At 49.8% G+C, this 20,533-nt stretch overlaps 1 protein-coding gene and 1 long non-coding RNA gene across 3 annotated transcripts in view; one reads left to right on the top strand and one right to left on the bottom strand.

Annotated features, from left to right (window-relative positions):
* The window catches only part of ZNF532 (zinc finger protein 532), a 51,291-nt gene extending 43,804 nt beyond the window's left edge, over nucleotides 1-7,487 (bottom strand). The window contains 3 exon segments of the mRNA XM_075739776.1: nucleotides 4,432-4,541; nucleotides 6,222-6,382; nucleotides 7,175-7,487. The gene's annotated coding sequence lies outside the window, so the exon portion shown is untranslated.
* Nucleotides 7,488-7,541: 54 nt separating this feature from the next.
* On the top strand, nucleotides 7,542-10,615 carry LOC142599419 (uncharacterized). Of its 2 annotated transcripts, none has more exons than XR_012832974.1 (2): nucleotides 7,542-8,826; nucleotides 9,728-10,615. It is a non-coding gene; the product is annotated as an uncharacterized LOC142599419 (long non-coding RNA). The 2 variants fall into 2 exon arrangements; XR_012832975.1 differs by having other exon boundaries at nucleotides 9,671-10,615.
* Nucleotides 10,616-20,533: the final 9,918 nt, after the last annotated feature.

Genomic DNA, 20,533 nt, shown 5'->3' with positions numbered 1-20,533 from the left:
AATGCATTTTCAGAGTGTACCATCAAACTGAAGCTAGCTATGGAAGCTTATCAAATCACTGCCCATACACTGCTGATCCAGAGCACAATCCCAGATCACGCCATGCTCAGGTACAGCATGTTGGAATTGGGACAGGGCAAGAAGCTACACAAAGCTCAGCTAGTGATTGTGATTTACAAGACTGTCTCTGCGGCCTGTTTGCACAGCAGACAGTACCAGTTCACAGTTGACTTTGATCTACTTTCATGCAAGCTGTACAATTAAAATGCTATAAACAAATCTGGATGCCGTAAGGAGGAAAAAACCCCTGAATGCCAACCTCTCTCAACTGTTAATCCAAAATATTGTTCAGTATTATACACAAAAGACAGTATTATTTTAGAATAATTGCTAAAGTATTTACAAAATGATAAAAAAATTATTTAACTAACCCATTCCTCCACTCATTCTACTTTTATCCATCTAGTTCTAGAATACTGCAGAAGCCTGTTAATTCGCACACTGGCTGCAAGAGTTGTTTTAAACTAGCAAATGCTGAAAACAAACAATAAAATCGTCAAAGTCAATGCACTACCAAGTATGTTCTGTTGATTCGAATAAAAGTGCAGTCTGGTTGTAATTGTTTACAATATTTTTAACTTTTCAATTCAGGAGCGTTTTCCATAGGAATTTTGGAAGTTCAAAAATCACATATACCAGGAATGAAAGCAATGGTAGCAAGTAACATTTGGGATGGCATAAGATGGAAGTCATGGAAAAAAATCAAAAAGAAATTGAATGGCACTTGCACGACGTTCATGCTGTAATGCCTAGCACAGAGACAGACTTATAGTGCATGTGTATGCACAGTGTCTTTTCCTGGTAAACATAATAATTTGGGAGTCCCCAGAGGCCACAAGGATGATACTTCTCTCCGCGTACAGAACACAGATGCAGCTGCAGCCAGACTAAAGCTGAAGAATTTAAGTTGCCTTGTTTGCTGTTAATTCATACAGGCAAAACTTTTGGAATTTCCAATTGGTTTGCCCATGGATTCAAGTTTTGAGCCTTAGGAATACAAGATCTCTGCAGAGGAGTTTCTTATTCAGTCTTTAATGTGAGGTATGTGCTTATTGCTTAGCTGAGTTTTGCAATTATGGATTACCAAGCCACGTCAAACCAAGAATTAAGACATCCCCAAAAGCAGCCCGAGTTGTTTTACAACTATAAGCATATTACCACCATTTTCAAAACACATCCATCTTTATAACAGATAATAAAAGAGCGGATAATTGTCTTTGTCCTCTTTTCTACTATATCCTGCACCTGATTGTGGATCCTTCTTACCTGATCTGTTAAAAGATGAGCCCTTTCCCCCTGCAATAGGTATAATTAAGTAAAGACAGTTCTTGAGATTGTTTAAGTAAATTTCCACGGGTTTTTTTCTGACAGCCAAAATAGAATTACTTGTAGTTTACAACTCCTTAGAAGCCTCATTTTGTAGTCTAACTCCACCATTTTTGAACTTGCTTATTTTTTTGCAAAAATGGGTATCTGAAGTTCTCTTCGGGTAGGAGAAAACAGGACGGGAAAGAGAAGGGCTATCTTCCAAAGTCTGTCCATTTCCTCTTCTTACACCACCACCGAACTACCTCTCACACAACTTAAACAGAACTGCATGCAACTGGTTCAAAGTTGACTATTATCAGCCTTTGGCTGGCAAAAAGAACAGGCGTATTTCAACACACAGGCAAGGTATCTCCTTACTTGCACCATATGGAGCTGAACAGACCATCTCTATCTACAGCTGGTCAAATGAAAACTACCTATATTTATCAAGAGATCCAGTTAAGGTTTTGGGCCTAGCAACTTCCCGAATTTTTCCAAAAATGATGATGAATTCATGAAAAGCAGGTAAATCCCCGTACCATTCTTTTTTGCACTCTACTTAAAAACGAATTATAAAAATGGTTTGATTTTGTTCTTCTGTATGTAAAATGGGCTGGGACAGTAACACGTGAATAATTTGGATGTACAACAACAATGAACAGACTTTTGAGATTCCCAATTTAATGCAAATTTGAATCATATTCTAAATGGCACTTGCTTCCTCCCTATTTCCTTTAATGTAATTTTTATTTTTTTTTTTTTTTTTTTTTTTTTTTTTTCCAGTGCATGACAATTCTTGCTCCAAACGAGTGTGAAGCAGCTGCAGACAATCTCGGTGAGAGCACTCCATGTCAGGCAGGGCCCGCTTGTGCAACGCTAACAACAAACAGGCCCTAAAACATTAGGATCAAGTTTTGGTTTTTTTTTTAAACATACATTCCCAGCAATCTGTATGCATATTTACATTTTAACACACATTCATGCTTCTAAGAAAACCAAAGTTAGTTAATTCATTCAAAAGAGGCTTGGAATTTGATAGATCATTACCCTTATTCTCAAGATCAAATACCTGAGACAAGCCTCAATGCAAAATGAGATCATGATCGCTGAAACAGAGGACCAACCCTCCAGCATTAAGCAGCATTTTCTGCTGGAAAGCTGGCCTACGTGCAAAATCAAAATCTCCTGGTGAAGAGCATTTACAAATATTATTAGACTAAAAAAAATAAAACTCACCAAGAGCGCTGCAGACTCCAGCATCTATTCAGGTTTCTCATCTTACACCCTACAAAAATCCCTGCACATTCAAAACCTCCTTTGCTAAAAATAAAAATTCATAGTACAGATTGTGTTCAAAAATCCAAACAAAACAGATACATTGAATTTCGTGACAATTCAAGCACTTACAATTTTAAAACTGCTTACTATTCTGGTAGAGAGAGAAAAAAAAATAATCTAAGAGGTGCTCTCATGTAACATATGAATTTTAGCTGACACTTGGAAAAGAACATGCATCATCAGCAGCAATAGATACTATTCCTATCATGCAACAAGAATTCCTGTTTGCAAGCATAATTTTACTACAGATGCCTATAGTCACATACAGAACCTCTGCATCCAAATGATGAAAAATATGAACAGAAATCAGCACAGTGATCTGTTAGGCATTTTGCTCCACCACACGAGCTATTTACTGCCCTATCAAATCTGAGAAACAACACATTGTAGCTGCATTAAAAACCACAAAACCATAATTTCCGGCTAAACATTAGCATGCTATTTTCACTTTTCTACAATTAATATCTAAATACCTTACGTAATCTACTGCAGTCAGAAATAAAAAGGTTCCCCTGTATTGCCACTGTCTGATGCAGGCACCCTGCCTATCATCAGCCACCATACAACTTACCCAATATCCACAACCTCTCAAGGATTTTAAGATTGTCTATTCTGTTGAGCACAGAGGAAAAGACCCTCATTGCACACTAGAACCGAATATTTTCACTGTGTTGCCTCCATATTTATCTTGATTGTAGATTACCAAACCAGCTAACACAGCCAGGACTAGTCAGATTTTTTAAAAAATCATACTGGATAAGATTCTAGAGTTGCTGATTTCCTGTTATAGGAAGTAACCGTTCTAGCAAAAGAATCCCCAAGGCAAAATGCTTAGTGTTCCAATGTGTAAGCTCTAACAGCCTTTGTTCTTCCCTTTGCTATATTCATTACTGCTTTCTTCTCTCTCCCCCTCTACCCTCTCTCTGAATCCTTCAGCTTTCACTAAAAGATACAAATGCCAGCTCAAATCTAAGTACACATTTATTTTTTAGATGAGGGGAAAAAAAAAAATAAATCCTAGCCGTTATCCGTTGCTTTGAGTTAAAAGTAGTCATCTCTCAGGAGCTGATGCACTGCCCATCCGGTTTCCTATTCTTATTTCATTACAGCACAATATTATAATTCATGCCACTAATAACCCACTGGAGCTCCATCAAATCTCTAAAATACATCTTTCCACTTGGCTGCTGCAAAATCCTTCCTGGGTTACAACAGTTTAAGAAACACCATCCGTACTATTTAGTTTATATGGGTTTTTTCTATGTAGGCTATACTAAGAACATGTTTAACACTGAAGACCTTAATTCAGAATTAAGTATCAGGTTACTCAGATATGGCCAAACAAGCAACCTTTAAATAATTAGACAGCAAATTCTGAATGTCTAATGCTGTAATACAACACAGAACAGTTCACTGCCATGTGGTCCACAATTTATGACTGTCACTCAGAGGCCTATTCCGTATCACTACACTGTGAAAAAAATGTATATCTGGATATAAGGTATTTCAATAATACTGTATTTAGCTAAGATATCAGTAAGTCTTTACAAATAATAGTCTTAATCCTATTAAAACTGGAGGATGTTAATAGCATTTCTTTAGTAACACTTAAACAATTGTCTCCTTACTGATGTGCCAAGTGTGCAATCAGGAGCCAGATTTACTTTTCACATACATGTACCTTCATGCTACTGTTATATTCATACCCAAAACACCACATCTCACCTTGTGAACCTTGACCTTTGAAAGATTTTTTTAGCCAATGCTCAGTTACTGCCACAGATGCATTACCTCTGCAAATATGAAAGGGTTAAAGGCAGCCCCAATCAATAGGCCTACAAGGGAAAAAAAAGGGGGGGGGGGAAACGAGTATGCCTTACAGCATCTCTGCAATGCTTTTATGCACAATTCTACAACAATATTGTTTCCTTTTGGCCTTACAGAAAGGCACATCACCCCCCCTCCCCTTAACATCTCCTAAAGAAGAAAACCACAAGACAGCACCCTGTAAATAAAACAGCATGCAAAGCAGCATTCTTCAGTCACAAGCATAACTACAATTACAAATCATTCAATCAATTTTATTTAGTTTAGTTTTAAAATAGACTGCATAACCAGTGTCCCACCCTTGCAAAGCAAAAATATTTTAATAAGGGTCATAAATCTCAGCTCTTGCCCATTCCTTAAGCATAAAAAGGCACGAAAAGCCAAAGTAATCTCAGTTACTGCAATTATGTACATTTATATACAGAATCCTTTATGACTATATTAGCCACATACCAGTGCTGTGTGTCTAAAGTGTGCATTCACATACTGTTTTGGGATGGTATCTTTCTGCAAGCTCCTCTGCTTTTGGCTGCCATGAAGGGAGGAAGCTATCCCACTGTAGTAGCTCAGTGACTGCATTGTGTTCAGGAGCTGATCTGCCTCAAACCAGTTCCAGCCGGTTCTGGTCACCCTACATAAAAAGCTATGGCAACCCTCGCTGAGTTGCCAACAAGTCCCTGAAAATCACAGGGGCTCTTTTTTCTGTGGCGGTGGGGACGGCTGCAGCCCTGTCCCCCGGCTCCCCTCGTGCCCGGCCCACGCAGCCCCCTTGCTCCCCAGAGCCGCCCCACACGCTCCCTTCCTCTCCTCCCCCACTTACCTCCCACAACCTGGCTGAAAGCTGTGAGTGTGTGCGTGCCTGTCTGTAGCTAACAAAGAGACCGCAATAAAAATCCTCATAGGATCTCTCTTGCAGCACCAGGCAGGCTCGGCCACAGCACTGGGAGACAGACTGCTAACCAAGGGCTGCTCCCCCCTCTCTGCTCCCCACAGCACAAGGGGTGGCTGCTGACAACGTCACATCTGCCCCCTCATGCCCACGGCCATGGGGTGGCCCGTCAAGGTCTTCTCCCGTCCGCCCTCCCCACCGCTCGCTGCATCTGGGGCCGCTCGAATGGCATTTTCTCCTCTCTGTACAGCCTTACTACAAAGATTACCCACACACGCACCTCCCTCCCCTCAAGAAATCCATTTCCGCAGCAGCAAGATGCCTGCAAAATAGTTCCTTTGCCCCCTCCTCACAGCACCGAGCTGAATCTCAGCAGATTCATTTTTTTCTTTTTTTTTTCTTTTTTGCTATTCCAACTATCCTTGAGGCACTGAAAAGCAGCAAGCTGCAGACCCACTCCTGACCAGCCCCCCCGCCTTCCCACACCCACAGCTGCGGGGGAGGCCAGGACACAGCTCTGCGCAGCGTGCTCGGCTCCCACCCCGCAAAGATGGCTGCTGATTACAGCCGTTTGCGCGGTCCCACGTCTCTCTCTGGGGCGATTCCTAACCAAGGTCACGACTCCCTGGGGTGCCAAAGTCCCTCCAGAGCAGGGCTCCGCACCCGCCTTTGCCTGTGGCAGCTGTGCTCCTAGCCCGCTCCCCCTTTTGTCTCTGCCACCCAGGGCCTTCCTCCTGCGTGGCTGACAGGCACCCCAAATCGAGACATTATTCACCCCGCTCCTGGTTTGGCTACTCACCCTTGCACTGGTAAAACCAGTAACTACCTCCGCCTACGCGCCAAGCCCCATCCTCTCCGGGATCTGCCGTGAGATGGCTCTTCAGCAAGGCTTTTCTCCAAGCCAGCTGCCACGCTAGGCTACACCAACCAGCCCCTCTGCTCTCCGGGCTGCACCTGTAACTGTTAGCAGAGGTCTCGGGCACAACCCTTCACCCCCCCTTCCCCTGCGGAGAGAGCTGAGATCTGGCACTTTCTCCACATCCCTCATCCCCACCCCATTCTGGGGAAAACGACCATGTTCTTCCGCTGCCTCAGCCCCGTCTTCTCCGCACAGGCGGCTCCAGCCGGCCCTCCCTCAGCCCCTCAGCCCGGGTGGGCTGCTCCCGCCTCTGCGGGCCGCCGTGGCCCCGGGCACCTCGCTGACGGGCCGCGGCCCCCTCCCCTCAGCGCGGCGCCCGCGCCCCCCCCGCCCCCGCCAGGCCCGCTCGCTCCCCGGCCCGGGATCGGCCCTACCCGAGCGGGCCCTGCCGAGCCCGGCCCGGCGCCGAGCTCCGGGCGGGAGGGAGGAACGGCCCCCGCTACGCGCGGGGGACGCCCGGGGAGGGGGAGGCCGCGGCCCCTCCGGCGGGCAGGGAGAGCGGCCGAGCGGGAGAACGGGGAGGCGGGGGGGGGGGGCAAGGCGGCGGGACGGCCACGTCCGAGCGATCACCCCCCTCCGCCCCCCTCACGCCGAGCCGGCCCGAAGCCGCTGGCTCTGGCAGCCCCGGTGCTCGGGTGGCCGCGGGGCTCCGGCAGCCGCCGCCCTCGCAGCGCCCCAGCCCCGCAGCTGCCCAAGCCGAGCAGGCCCGGCAGGCCGCTCCGCCGCAGCCTGCCCGCGGCGCGGCGGGGCCTGCGCGCAGGCGAGGCGGGAGCCGGGCCGGGAGGAAGGCGACCCCCACCGCATGCAAACTCCGCACCCCCATGCAGACACACCTGCTGCGGCCCCGCGGCCCGGCCGCGGCTGCTCCGGCCGGCGGCCTCAGGCGGGCATGGCTAAGGTCCGCGCTGCCTCGGCCGCCTGCGGAGCGGCCTGGCTAAGAGATGGTGGAACATAATGGCAGGGAGGCTCTGCCGGGACTGAGGAGAAGGTGGGGGTGGGGGTGCCTCGGCTTGCACAGATGGGGGAGACGCTCCCGTGTGATTCCCTGTGAAACGGCTCCCTGGAGTATGCCGGGGGCGGGGAGGGCTGCCGCTGCCTCCGAGCGCTCCGCGGGCAGGCGCCGGGGCCGGGCAGGTCGCGGCCTCCCGCAGCCCGTGGCGGGGGGGGGGTGGTGGGGGGTGTCCGCGCTCTGCCGCCGGCGCCCGCCGAGCCCGGGCGGTCAGGGAATCCCGCCCCGAAAGGGAGCGAGCGGCGCCGGCCGGCGCTCGGGCAGGGCAGCGCCAGCGGGCCGGTTCCGATCCCTCCCCCAGGTCTCCACCGCGGCCCTGCCGGCAGGGACGGGGCAGGCCCGCTACGACGACGCCGCCGGCGGTCCCGGCCCCGCGGGAGGCCCAGGCCGGCCGGCCCGCAGCTGCGGGGTCCTGCGCCTCGGGGCCCGCCGGGCCGGGCCGTGCCGGCAGCGTCGCCGCGCTCTCCCCGGCTGCGGAAGGGCGTCCGTTCCGCTGAGCGCTGGGCCTCGCAGCGCATCGGGGCGCGGAGCCACCGGGGCCGTGAAGGCAGGTGTGCTGCCCGGGGGCGGGGTGGGCCTCCCGCGGGGCCCCGCCGCCGGTGTTTCGGTTCTAAGTCAGCAGAGGACAGTAGAAATGACACGTTGTCAACTCTGACGTTTTATTTGCTTCACAAGCGAGGCTCTGCAGAGGGCTCCTCTGGAAGCTGACGGCCTAGGACCTGTTCTTGCTGCTAGCGAGCGCAGGTGGGGCCTGTGCCCGTGGGGCTGCAGGCCGGGCTGGTGGCACTGCCCGTGGGCACGCTTCAGGGCCGGGAGCCCTCGGAGGCTGTTGCAACAGTTTGACACAGCCTGGAACTTTGTCCTGTGCTGATACCGTCGTACCTCACAAAGGCGAACGTGAAATTGTTAGGTCTTTCCCAGAGGTAGTGTGGTGGTTTGGCTACAACCTCTGGTGACAAGCTGTGTTTGGTAATGGGCTTCTGTTTGCTGCGAAGCAACCTGGCGTTAATGCCGTTGTTGCAAAGTTTAACATGAAATTTCCTCCCTTTCTGTCATGAGAACGTGTGTTTTACAAGTGTGCAGCATGATTTCTAGAATTTACAGTTTTGCACTTTATGCGATCATATTAATGGCTTTAAATATATAACACCCATCTCAAGTTTATGCTTTAAGCTTGGTTTTTTACAGACTACGTAGACGTTAACTGTGTACTCTGGTTGAAATAATGATGTTTTATGAACATCTCAGGAGCCTGTTGGTGAGGCACAAAGGCGTTACTGTTAGCATGGCTCCTTCGGCGGATGACCCAGCAGAAGCCGGGGTACAGGCACTGAGCGGGCCGGCTCGCACCCCGGCACTCGGGACTTCGCCAGGCACAAATTCTAACTCCTTCCAGTTAACCAAAACGGCAGCGAACCGCTCCATTGCCAACCGTGGCAATCAGTGAGTCCGACGAGTTCATGGAATTTGAATATAGTAAGTTGATTTAGTAATTTATATAAAAAATAAATGGATTTGTATTCTGCACTAGTTTTAGTGTTTGAGGAGGGGCTTGAAATTCAGCTCGCACAAGGTTAGGGCTCATCCCGCAAGTGACTTGCAGAATTAGGCCGTAATACTTAAAACACCCTATTTCTTCCCAAGTAACTAGTAAACTGATTTGATTAAAAAAGTGAAAATACAGTCTGTTTTCTTAAATTGCATTTCTGTGGTCAGCTTGCATAATAGTGTAAAGAAGATGGCAGCTGCTACTACTACTTTTGTATTAATATCTGAAATGTTAATTGATTTCACAGTCTATACATGGCATAAAGGTCCTTGTGCATGCTGCCTTTGAGACAGATTTACTTGTTTTCCTTCCAGCCAGGTGTCCTTGACATCTCCATGGCAGAAAAAGTCTGTCACCCTAAATATTTGACTTTCAAAAAGTAAAACGAAGAGAATTTTAAGTATCATTTACAAGTGGTACCAGGCTGATAGATCTTCTCCAATGGCTTTTTAGTTCAAACACACAAAATAACAGGCAATTGCAATGCAGGTGTCCCTACAGCGTCACTTCGTGAGGCTTCGGTAGGTTTTTTAGCATGTTGACCTTCCATCTTAGATCTGAGATTTAGTCCTTAGGTCATTTCTAGCATGTTGTGACTCTGCAGGTAAAGCTGTTTCGGTTAGCTGCTGGGGAGGCGACGGGTGGTTTTAGGTTACTGCAGCATTTCCAGAGGTGGGAGCTGCAGTCCCTTGCTTTATCCCGTCTCAGCAGCTGGAGCTGTACAGGGACGTAACTTATGTAGTGAATTATGAGAGTTTTGGTTCCCCACAGCTGCTGAATCTCCCCTCTGAAGTTTCCATCTGAAAGTACTTCCTTACCATATTGCAGCCATCTAGAAGCGCCATACTTGGCCCCTCTCCCGGGTGGGGAAGGAGAAGACCCCGAGGATGGCTCGGAAGAGGACGGTGGGCTGGAAGAGCCCGTGCCGTCAGCAGCGAGGCGCTCTGGCTGCAAGCGCTTGGTGGCAGCACACGGAGTTGACAACCCAGATTAGACTAGGACTTGCTCTTCTGTATCAGGTGACGAGTGTCCAAACTAGAGGTGCTGTTCACTCCCCCGCAGGCACTATGCCATGTAATCCTTAGAACCAGCGGCGGAAGAAATTACTGGTTTTTAAGATGATTCTGTTTTCTCCATTGGCTTCGCAGCGGCCAGGAGCAAAGCCTCTGACACTGCTGTCCTCACGGTGTGGAGTCTCAGTCCAAGGCAAATGAAACCACCAGCATATTCCGTCCACTTCGACTCCAGAACAGCACTGAGATGGGATCTCCTGGTCACCTGCGCTGACGGAGCAGTGAGCTTCGCTATTGGGTCGCATGCTGTGTACTTCGTTCTCCAGGAACTGTGAATCTTTAACCCCCCCTTTCCTTTTTCCTGAAGAAGGAGCTCCAGTACAGCCTGCTATTGCTTGTCAGCGGTCAGCGAGGAGTGCTGCCAATTCAAAACATTTTCCCTTTGATGCCGCAGTGAATGCTGAACTTGTGTGCAATAATAACTTCTTAATCATTTAACTTCTTAAGGATTTTAAGGCTCTTGAAATCCAGAACTCTAAAACGTGGTGTATTCGTCCCACACTTTCTGTATAGGAATCCGTTTTAATTGTATCAAATATAAATAGCTACAAACATAGCTTTTACACATTAAAAATGTACTGGGACTGAAGAGGATTTTGCAAGTGGATTGACACAATAAAAAATAAGGTCAATTAACATTTAATTTTTTTATATCAGAATAACTGATACCATTTTTGTCCTCCCAATTCTGTTTGTTGTTTTTACTGAATAACAAAACATTTCCTTCCTGGCTGCTGAAACATCTGTAGCCTAAGCAAGAATGGTAACATATAGATCCCATATTTCCAATCCTAAATTTCTTTATTAGACTAATAGCTTTACAACTTTTGGCAAAAACTTAATACTATCTGCTACTTCAGTTGCTTTTTTAGGGTTTCACCTTAAAATTTCCTGTATCATATTATCCACAAGAGCAGAGCAGAAGCTTGTATTTCTGGTTTTAGAATACATATATTTTTCTTTTTGTCACTGTTTAGAATGCAGTGGTACTTCCACCACTATATTTAAACATTCAGTATTAAAAAAAGCTTACAGCTAAACTTCCCCTTTTCAGATGCTCCTATTACTATTCTTCAGATATTTTCTTGGCAAAAAAAAAGTCCCTTTCCTGGTTATTAAAATAAGTCTCCTATGATATTTTGGACTACAAGCTCTAGGATTGCTTTTAGAAAGATGAGATATATTAAAAGGAAGGGATTTCATATGAGATAAGGTGAAGGACTTTGGTTTGGAGAAATCTATAACCAGATTCAAAATACATCTTAACTACTACTGAGGTCAAGTAAAAATTAAAATCTAGGATGATTTTGAAGGGAAAATATCTCATTCTAGTAAATAGAGAGATACATGACAGATGCACACAAACTTGCATCCACATCTGTAGACTCTAAATTATAAATTTCTTCTGTTAGGGTAACTTCTGGCCCAGTAACACATTAAAACCTGAATTTGTCACGCAACATGTTCATCGAAGCGCTGTAGCGTCGTGGCACCTGGCCATCTGGTAGACTCCAGAGCTCTGATTTATAGCCAAGACTCGACCTGCAGGCGGACGGGGGCATTAAAATTATCCCAGTTCTTACTCTAGATGCCTGGATCTAATCTGCAGCCGGCCAAACTCCACACGGGCAGCAGCCAGCCTTTGGGGGCTGCGTTGGGCCCTGCCTCGTGCCTCCACGGCAGCTCGACAGCAGCCTCGGCGTTGCTCGGTGGTTAGGTTATTCCCAGGATTTTGGGAGTCAGGTTTGCTCCTCTGCAATCTCCCAGCCTTCATTCCTGACCTCCTACAGCGTACTCGGCTGGAAGGATATTCTGGTAGATGGTGCTTTGCTTCTGTGCTTGTAATCCTGTGTCGAACAGAGCAAGGAGAGAACGAACCCAGACCCCGCCACCGGCAGTGCGAGCGATCCGAGCTGAAGCCTCCGTGGATCCAGGCTGGACATGGCGAGCGAGTGACCCCCTGTGCTGCAAGTAAAGGTTTGCTGCTCCACGGAGGATGGAGCCTGGCTGGTTGTCCAAAAGTAAATAAATGAGCTGAGGACTGATGACTTGCTTTTTAGCTTTCACTTTTTAAAACCAAAATAATTAAAATGTGTGCCAGTTCTACTGGACTTTTGAAGCGCAGGTTGGTAATCCTTGTCCAGGATATTCTGCAGAAGCAATGCGGTTTGCGTTTTCCACTGAGATTAGCTCAGAAAAAAGAGCATGGACCTGCTGTCAGTAATAGCAAAACTGCAGTGACAGGAATGTGTGCAGACCGTGTACAGATGTATTCTAGCTCCTAAATCTTGAAGGGAGAGCTATGGTCTGATGAGAAAGGTCTTACTATTTAATAAAAATGATTTAGAAGTTGGTTTTAGATTTGGTGGGTAATGAAATGACTTTTAGTGCACTCATTAGAGGTTAATGAAGAACATACTTACATAAATGTATGAATAGCTGCTTAATTTAGGAAGCAAGAGGAGTTTTAATCTGCAAATTGTCCAACTCAATGGTACTTTTGTGGCAGTGCCTGTGTTGCAACATAAAAACCAGGCCCATTTTTCCGTTGGAGAATGTTCCCAGCTCGGGTCCTGTCGGGATGCATCGGGAGCATCCCCTGACTGAGGGCTGAGCCGCGGCGTGGCGGGAAGGAAGGGGTGTGACGGCATCCTCGTGGCGGGAAGGGGTGTGACGGCATCTTTTCTCCTTCCGTAGGACAGCGTGGGTGCGGCACTTAGGGCGCTGTGCTTACGGAGCCATATGAAGCCCAGCAGCAGCCACGTGGTGGGAATGCTTTTTTTCCTGAACAAGAGCAAAGAGAAGAAACTGAATATCTGAAAAGTGCCGAGTTGTCACAGAGGAAGGGCAGGAAATAAGGGAGAGGTATTCCTCATTGGAAAGGTACCTCATATGGGACACCCGCACTTCTGGATCCAGGCCATGTCCTTCCAGCAAGGCGTCCTGGGCGGCTGGATGCCGTGCTCGGCAGCGCCGGTGCCTTTGCGGTGAGCTTTCAATACAGCGCTCCGGCTTCTCGGCTGCTGCTGAGCTTGTATCGGTACCAGACACAGACCTGTGGCCAGCAGAGATCTGGTGATGCTCAGGCCGTCTGTTTTCACAAACAGCTTATGCAGCCCGCTTTCGCCTCTGAAGGGGACATGGGTTTTGCTCAGACCAGACAAAAGCAGTTTTCCTGCCAGAGGGAGAGCACGCACGCCGCGGGCACTCTCACACCCGCGTATGCACTATAGCGTGAGGTCCCAAGCATATTCTCAGAAAAAAACATTTTTGCTCAGACTGTGCACGTATCTAAGACCCACCGTTGCGCATACAGCAGAGCCGGTAGGCAGGCCGTATCCCTGCGACACTTGCTGGCTAGTCAGCCCCAAGCTGCCGCGGGGTGGAACTGGTGGGCACGGCAGACTCGTCCCCTGCCTCTCTGGGAAGAACTGGCACAGGTTTACATCTGTTGGCAGAAGGATGTCTTTAAGCCCAAGCATTTCTAGACAAGAAGTAGGAAAAATAAAGCAGGAAAACTTGTGATGATTTGATGATTGTCAAAACTTGGAAAGGCATTTGTTCTGCACCAGAGTACCATTTTTTGGGGAATCTAGGATGGAGATGAGTGAAGGGAAGGCACAGGCCCTGCTGGGAGCAGCTTGCTCCAGCTTCTCTCACACTGCTCCATGGCCCCTTGCCGAAGCCCATCACAAAGGATGTGACTTGGCTGGCATGCTGGCTTGCGTTATCCATGCTTCGTGCACACCTCCAGGCTACTCTTAGAACCACAGGTTCCCAGACCAGTTTGGGTTGGAAGGGACCTCACAGCCCATCCAGTCCCACCCCTGCCATGGGCAGGGACCCCCTCCACTAGCCCAGGTTGCCCAAAGCCCCATCCAACCTGGCCTTGACCACTGCCAGGGAGCCAGGGGCAGCCACAGCTTCTCTGGGCACCCTGTGCCAGGGCCTCAGCACCCTCAGCGTAAAACATTTCTTCCTTCCATCCAATCTAAACCTGCCCTACTGCAGTTTAAAACCATTGTTGCCCCTTGTCCTGTCACTACGGGCCCTGGCGAAAAGTCTCTCTACGTTTTCCTTATAAGCTCTCTTTATGTGTTGAAAGGCTGCAACAAGGTCTCCCCGCAGCCTTCTCTTCTCCAGGCTGAACAACCCCAACGCTCTCAGCCTGTCTCCATAGCAGAGGTGCTCCAGCCCTCGCAGCATCTCCGTGGCCTCCTCTGGACTCTCTCCAACAGCTCCATGTGCTTCTTGTGCTGGGGACCCCAGAGCTGGACGCAGCACTGCAGGGGGGTCTCACCAGAGCAGAGGGGCAGAATCCCCTCCCTCGACCTGCTGCTCACGCTGCTGGACACGCAGCTCAGGACACGGGTGGCTTTCTGGGCTGCACATGTACAGCGCTGGCTCATACAGTCTTGTTTTGTTCTGCAGTAAGATATCCTTAAACAAAGGAAATTGCGTACAGCATCTGTGCTAGCCACGCAGAGGCCCCACTGACCAATTCCCTGGTCGGCCGGCGTGGCGGATGCACCGCACCACGTGCCCCAGCAAAACAAGCAGTTTGAGGGTGCAGCGGGAGGGGGAGTGTGCGGGCAGGAGCTGCACGAGGGGCAGCACAGACCTGATCAGAGGGGTTTGCCCAGCAGCACAGGAGCGCTGCAGAAGGGCAGACCCGGACCTGGGTTCCCCCCGAGTCCTCCACCTGCCTCAGCAGCAAGTTACACAACAGGACCGCATGCATATTGCAAAATGTCGGGCTAATGGATTTTCCCATGAGCCCTACGGTCTTTTCCGCTTACTAACACCTTCCAAACGCTGAGCCAGAAACCCCTCAGTCAGCTTTCTCCTCCAGCATTAGCCACCTGCGTGATTAACATCCAGTATAACAAAGCTCATCAGCCTACGACGTTGAAAAATGCCTGTTTTGTTCCCTTAACGTGCCATATGTATGGGGTTTTTCCTTCCTTCTCCTGATATTTATTCAAGTATACGAGGATTATTTCTGAATTATTCATTATACGGTATCTGATTAGACTGTGGCTGTGCCGGCTCCCACTGCTTAATGAATGAGCCATTAGCCTTTTGCAGATGGTGCTATCAGCAGCTCTTTGAACGCTGCACGTTCACCTGCGTTTACGCAGCACTGCGAGCAAGAGGATAGAGCTGAACCCAAAAGCAGGGCTGGGAGAGGATTCGTTACTGTAATATCCGTTAAGTGTCACGCCACGTACAATACCCCCGGCTCGCTGGCTGTCCCAGTCCACGGGACGGCCTCGCTAGGCACTCCCTATAGGAGCTATAGGTGGGGTTTCCGCAGGGCACCTCCTGACGCTGGGTGCACCTTCTCCCAAGGCCGGAATCCTACAAACGGACCAGGAGAAGAAGTATTTTTGCAACACTTCAATTTTGGTTTAGACAGTAAATTTAGAAATTGCTAGCAGTTATGATCATTTACATATACGCTGTCTTTCTACCCCAATGCGTCCTGCACGGTTTGGTCACTGCTGCCATTTCAGAGCTGCGGCTCACCTGCAGGAGCAGAGGCAGAGACCGTCTGTGTGCTCCGGCTAGTTCCTAACTTTAGGAGAAAGAAGGAAGGAGTGAAAGGAGAAACTGTACTGGATAACCCAGGCAGGGGACCAAGAAGAGGCGCAACCGGCACAGGCGCAGCCTGGCTGCGGGAAGGTCTTTGACAGACGTTGGAAGACTTTATCTGTTGATCCGGGGAGCGCTGCATAGCTCAGGGTGCCGAGGAGCTTGCGAAGTTCAACCAGAGTACGTGCCGGGGGGTTCCTGCTGGCGCCCTTAGGGCCGGCCGGGCAGTCTGGCACCGAAACAGCTGGGCACGGGGGCACCAGGAGCCACCCGCCCTCACCAGGAGCAGAGCATCCCTGTCCCTGGGGGAAACTTCATCCGGGCGCTCGGTACCCGCAGCAGCAGTGCTTTACCTCTGCCTTTCCAGAGCCCGCCCCGTAAAATGGAACAAGCACATAATAAACTAGGGGTAAAGGGGAATCCGAAACGTCCAGAGCTGGACTCTGAGCAAGTCTGAGCAAGACCTAAGCAAACACCGCTAGCAGCCACTTGAGAAACCTTTGCAGCTGGAAGAAGCCCTATTAGGTGCAGCGGTTGTTCCCAACCAGAATGATTCCTCTGCTGCTTTTTTCCTGTTTACCTCAGAAAACGCTGTCCTCACGGATGAGGGTGTCAGCAGCAGCTTAGCCTGTCTGCGGTTGCTGATTTCGAGCTGCCCGTGATGTGTGATGATAAAAACAAAGGTGGCTTGCTGACTTCCAGCCAGCACAGCCTGGGAGTCCTTCATGCAATCTCAGACTTTCAGTGCTGGTACTCGGTATCTCCTGCCGGAGGAAGGACGTGTGATTCATCACCACCAAAGGCTACAGAAGATGAGTCAGGATTATACAGATTCCATTTAGTTTGTGTAACAACACTACTTTCTGTACTGAAAACTTCCTTTGCTGCTGCCATAAAGATCTCTACTGAACAAACCCCTCAATACGCAGCGATTAGCAAACCGTCACCCAAACCGGGGCCGGTCGCTTGTGCGACCTGTTTTTCGGCGTTTGTGGGAGCCACGGGCTGTGCGGCGTGTCGGTGGCGGCGAAGGGGCCAGCGGGAGGGGGCTGACGTCGAGGAAAGCAAACTGAGACTCAAGTGTCAGAAAAGCTTCTTGGCAGAGAAGCGCATCAGTGTGTGAAAAGCCTTCCAAGAGCAGTAATAGGCACCCAACCCTGCGATGAGTCAAATCAAAAGCAGAAATACCTTTGATCAAAACTTTTGATAAGATATGGGAGAAATGCACGTACAGTTTGCATTTGAGAAACTCTGTATACATTGATTTTAAACTCTGGATTAAATCCAGAATATCTAAAATGTTGGCAAGCTTATATTTATGTTAAACAGTTAATAATAATAATAATAATAAAAAAAAAATTCCCCAAGCCCCTTACAAGCTTTGCTCTTATAGACATCACTTTCCCTAGAGCTCATTTTAAGAAAATAGGATTTTACAAACGGCTAGGAGACATCGAAGTTCCTCAAAACAGTCTACTGACTGTCGAGAGCTCCGCTTAGTTCAACGCCAGTGGCACGAGGGGGAAATGATCCCTGCCTAGGAAAACCAGGTGCTATTATCACCACTTCCATTGCTTTCAAATTGCAAATATTGCTGCCTCTACGGCAATTCTTCCACCAAACAGTGTTTAGTAACAGCTGAGCCGGCTCCTGTGCTAACAGTTCCCCGGGAAACAGGTCAAGAACTCGGACAGGAAGACGGGCCAGGGACCAGCCCTGTCCCCACGCACGGCGCTGCAGAGGGGTTTAGAACTCGATGTAAGAGTTAAGGGGACTGATGTTGATAAAACAAGGCAAGTTTCTTTTTGCAAACAAACAGCTCTGAGGAAGACGAAAGGTCTGCAGCCAGTCCCTCGTGCAGAGGGACTTTAAGGGAGGTTGCAGGTTTGCAGACGTAACCAACGGGAACCAGTGGCGTTAGTAGCTTTTGGCTTGCTTCCTTCCACCGCTGGCCTGAACCCAAGGCCCAGGGCACACAGTCCCCCAGCTGAACCTGCATCTCCTGTCCGTACCAGTGAAATCCTTACTGGTCTTTGGCGTTACCCACATACGCACACGCCATCCTCGGAAACTTTGCAGGTATTGGCACGGCGAGAGGGAGGGAAGTTGTTCTGCACCGGAAACACCAGCGCCCTGCCTGGGCAGCGCTACAAAAGTCTTCAAAATACCCAACACCCTAAACCAGCAAAAACGTTTTGAAACACACGCGGGGTAGGGAAGCACTTGTGCTCGCATAACGCCTGGCCCTGCGCGTAACCTGGTGTGCGCGGCCCCGGAGGCACCCCTCTCCCCTTGGCAAAGGGAGGCAGGAGATGCAGGAGCATCAAGGGCTCCAGGACCGGGAGGGGGGGGAACCAGGGGAGCGTCCAGCCTGAGCGCAGCCCTGGCCCCCAGGGTTTCGGTGTTCAGCGGCAGCCCGTGCTCGTCGTTGTACCCGCCGCCTTTGAGGCAGACGAGCGGTCTCTGGTGGCTTCCCCACCGCCGCCCAGAAGGGCCGGTGGTGAGGCTCCTTCGGTGCGTTTCCCAGAAGGGACAGACGCGGGACAGTCACCTCGCTGACGGGGTCCCGGTGAGAGCACCGTTCCCCGCGGGAGGCGAGGTGGGGCGCAGCACGCCCCCGCCCCCAGCCGCTCTGCCCTGGTCACCTCCCCGCAAGAGGAGCGCGATGGCTAACTGTTATCCGTCGGTACGACGTGCGTTGCTGTCACCGCTGACAATGCTGGGGTCTGACCGCACCTGCTGCGGCCCCGATTAGATTGTGTTTAATGGCAGGCTGCTCAGGGAAGATTACAAGCACATCGCGGGCAACGGCTGCTCCAGCATCTGCGCACGTTGGCTGGGGGCGGGGGGTAATCCACCGTTTCAGACCCGGGGTGTCTCTTGTGTCTTTGTCCCTGCACCCCGCAGCGTCTCAGGAATTCTCTCCCACGCAGCCGCTGCTCCCTCCCCAACGCCTGCCCGCACCACGCGTTCAGCACCTGCGGCCTCCTCCCACCCTGGACCCCCCCCCGCCCCCCTGCATTGCCTCCTTCGCGGGGCGGCGGACACGTCCCTGGTGCCAGGGAGAGGGGTGAAGCGGCACCAGCCGCAGCAACCTCTCCGCAACATGGCGGCGGCATCCGCGGCAGAGGACGGAGCTTCCTCGGGCGCAGCCCCCACCTCGGGTCCCACGCTCGCAGCTGGTGGCACATCGCAGTCGCTGCGAGCCTGGCGAATACTTTGAAGGGAGTACAACCCCCCCCAAACCCTGCTGAAACCATACTGAAAATTATAGGTGAATAAAAATTTAGGTTTGACACGAAAGCACGCAGCACAACGTAGTTCCCACCCCAAAGGTTCAAGTGTTTGTTAGGCGCCTCGCAGGAAAGCGAGCTTTTAAAGCAATCGGCAGGGGTTGGAGAGGCAGCTGTCAGGGCGCAGAGGGTGGGGGCCGGCCACAGCGGGGCTCCAAGCCCGGGGGGCCCACGGGTGCCCCAGCGTGGGCACTGCCCCACGTCTGGCACGGGCAGAGCCGGGGCTGGCAGCAGGGTCCACTTCAGAGCCCCCTGTAATTTTGGAGGAGAAAGTAACCTCACAGCCTCGCTTTTATCGTTTGGTCCGTTAGAGAAGGGTAAAAAGTATTCAGCGAGCGAGTCGTGGGCTTGTGATAACAACAGGATGGTAAACAGCAAAACCTGGTCGAAACCCCGCTTGGTGCGTCGTACCTACGAGCCAGGTTCAGATGCCACGATGCAATCTTTGCGGGCAGAGAAGCTGGACCGACCCTTTCTGACAGCCTTTCTGCGCCTCCCGTCTGCGGGAACCACGCAAACAATTACACCAGCCCAACATGCAAGAAATGCCTCGGCTTCAGGTAAGGCAAAAAGCTGTATTTTGCACGGCATACATGCAAATAATAATCTAGGTAGCAAAGACGACTGCGGAGCGTCGTCTGTCTACTCACGACATTTTTTTAATTATTTCTTCTTAGAGCTGTCCAAAAATGCCCGTCTTATGTAATTAAAACCAACTCCAGTTTGTGACACATCAAAATTCTAATTATACCTTTTGTACCTTACACACACCATGGTTTGAACATCTTCAGATCTGGCAGGCAGACGAAGTTTAACAGGAAATATTACATCAACAGATGCTACTACCTAGTTATCTTTGCTCAGTCTGGGAATAAATTGAAGGGTAAGGCAAGAAAACATGTTTTCTTATAGAGCCACCATCTGCTAATTTGAGAAGCTGCTGTCACTGATGACTCAGTATCACTTGTATATGTAGAAATATTACTAATATCATTCTCAAGACAGCTATTATTATATATTAACTTTATTATAACTATTGACTAGCACTGAGATGACAGCAGTAAGAAAATATTGTAACTAATGAGTCTAAAAAGAAAATAATGTTAAATAGAATTAGTTGAGAAAGGGCAGTTATTTCTCTTGGGAACCTTTAGATAACAAACCTGGTTTTTATCCTTCTTATCTATCATATTCGGTTAAGAAAGGGAAATGTTTGTTGCTTGACATCAGACAGAGCTTCTCCTGTTGTGGAAACTTACAGTCTTCACACACACAAAAAAGGGGAGGTTGTTTATCAGAGCGTATAAAGAAAAGAACAGAACCGATGATCGGATTGCCAGCAGCAGAGAGGAAGAGTTACAATTATTTGCTTTATAAAACAGATGACGGGAGCCCACGAGGCGTTGAGGTGTCCCAGCACACACGGGGCACCAGGGGCCGGCCGAGCACGTGGCTCATCCCGCCGGGATTAGAAAAGAGAGAAGCAGCTGATGGAGGGGCGAGAGCTGAGAGAGGGTAAAACCTCCCATGCTTCACAGCCTCTAAACAGGGAAAAGCGACTCCCCAGAGCAGGAAGGCTTGCACGATTTGAATTCTGGAGCGAATACATGTATAAGCAAAGCACAAGTCAAACCCCGCTTTTGAGCTGGCAGACAGATAAGGAATTAGCTTTA

The sequence above is a fragment of the Balearica regulorum genome, chromosome Z (genome assembly GCF_011004875.1).
Source record: "Balearica regulorum gibbericeps isolate bBalReg1 chromosome Z, bBalReg1.pri, whole genome shotgun sequence".
Lineage (NCBI taxonomy): Eukaryota > Metazoa > Chordata > Aves > Gruiformes > Gruidae > Balearica > Balearica regulorum.
Note: the sequence above shows the minus strand (reverse complement) of the source record. Positions and strands in the feature narration are given on the sequence as shown.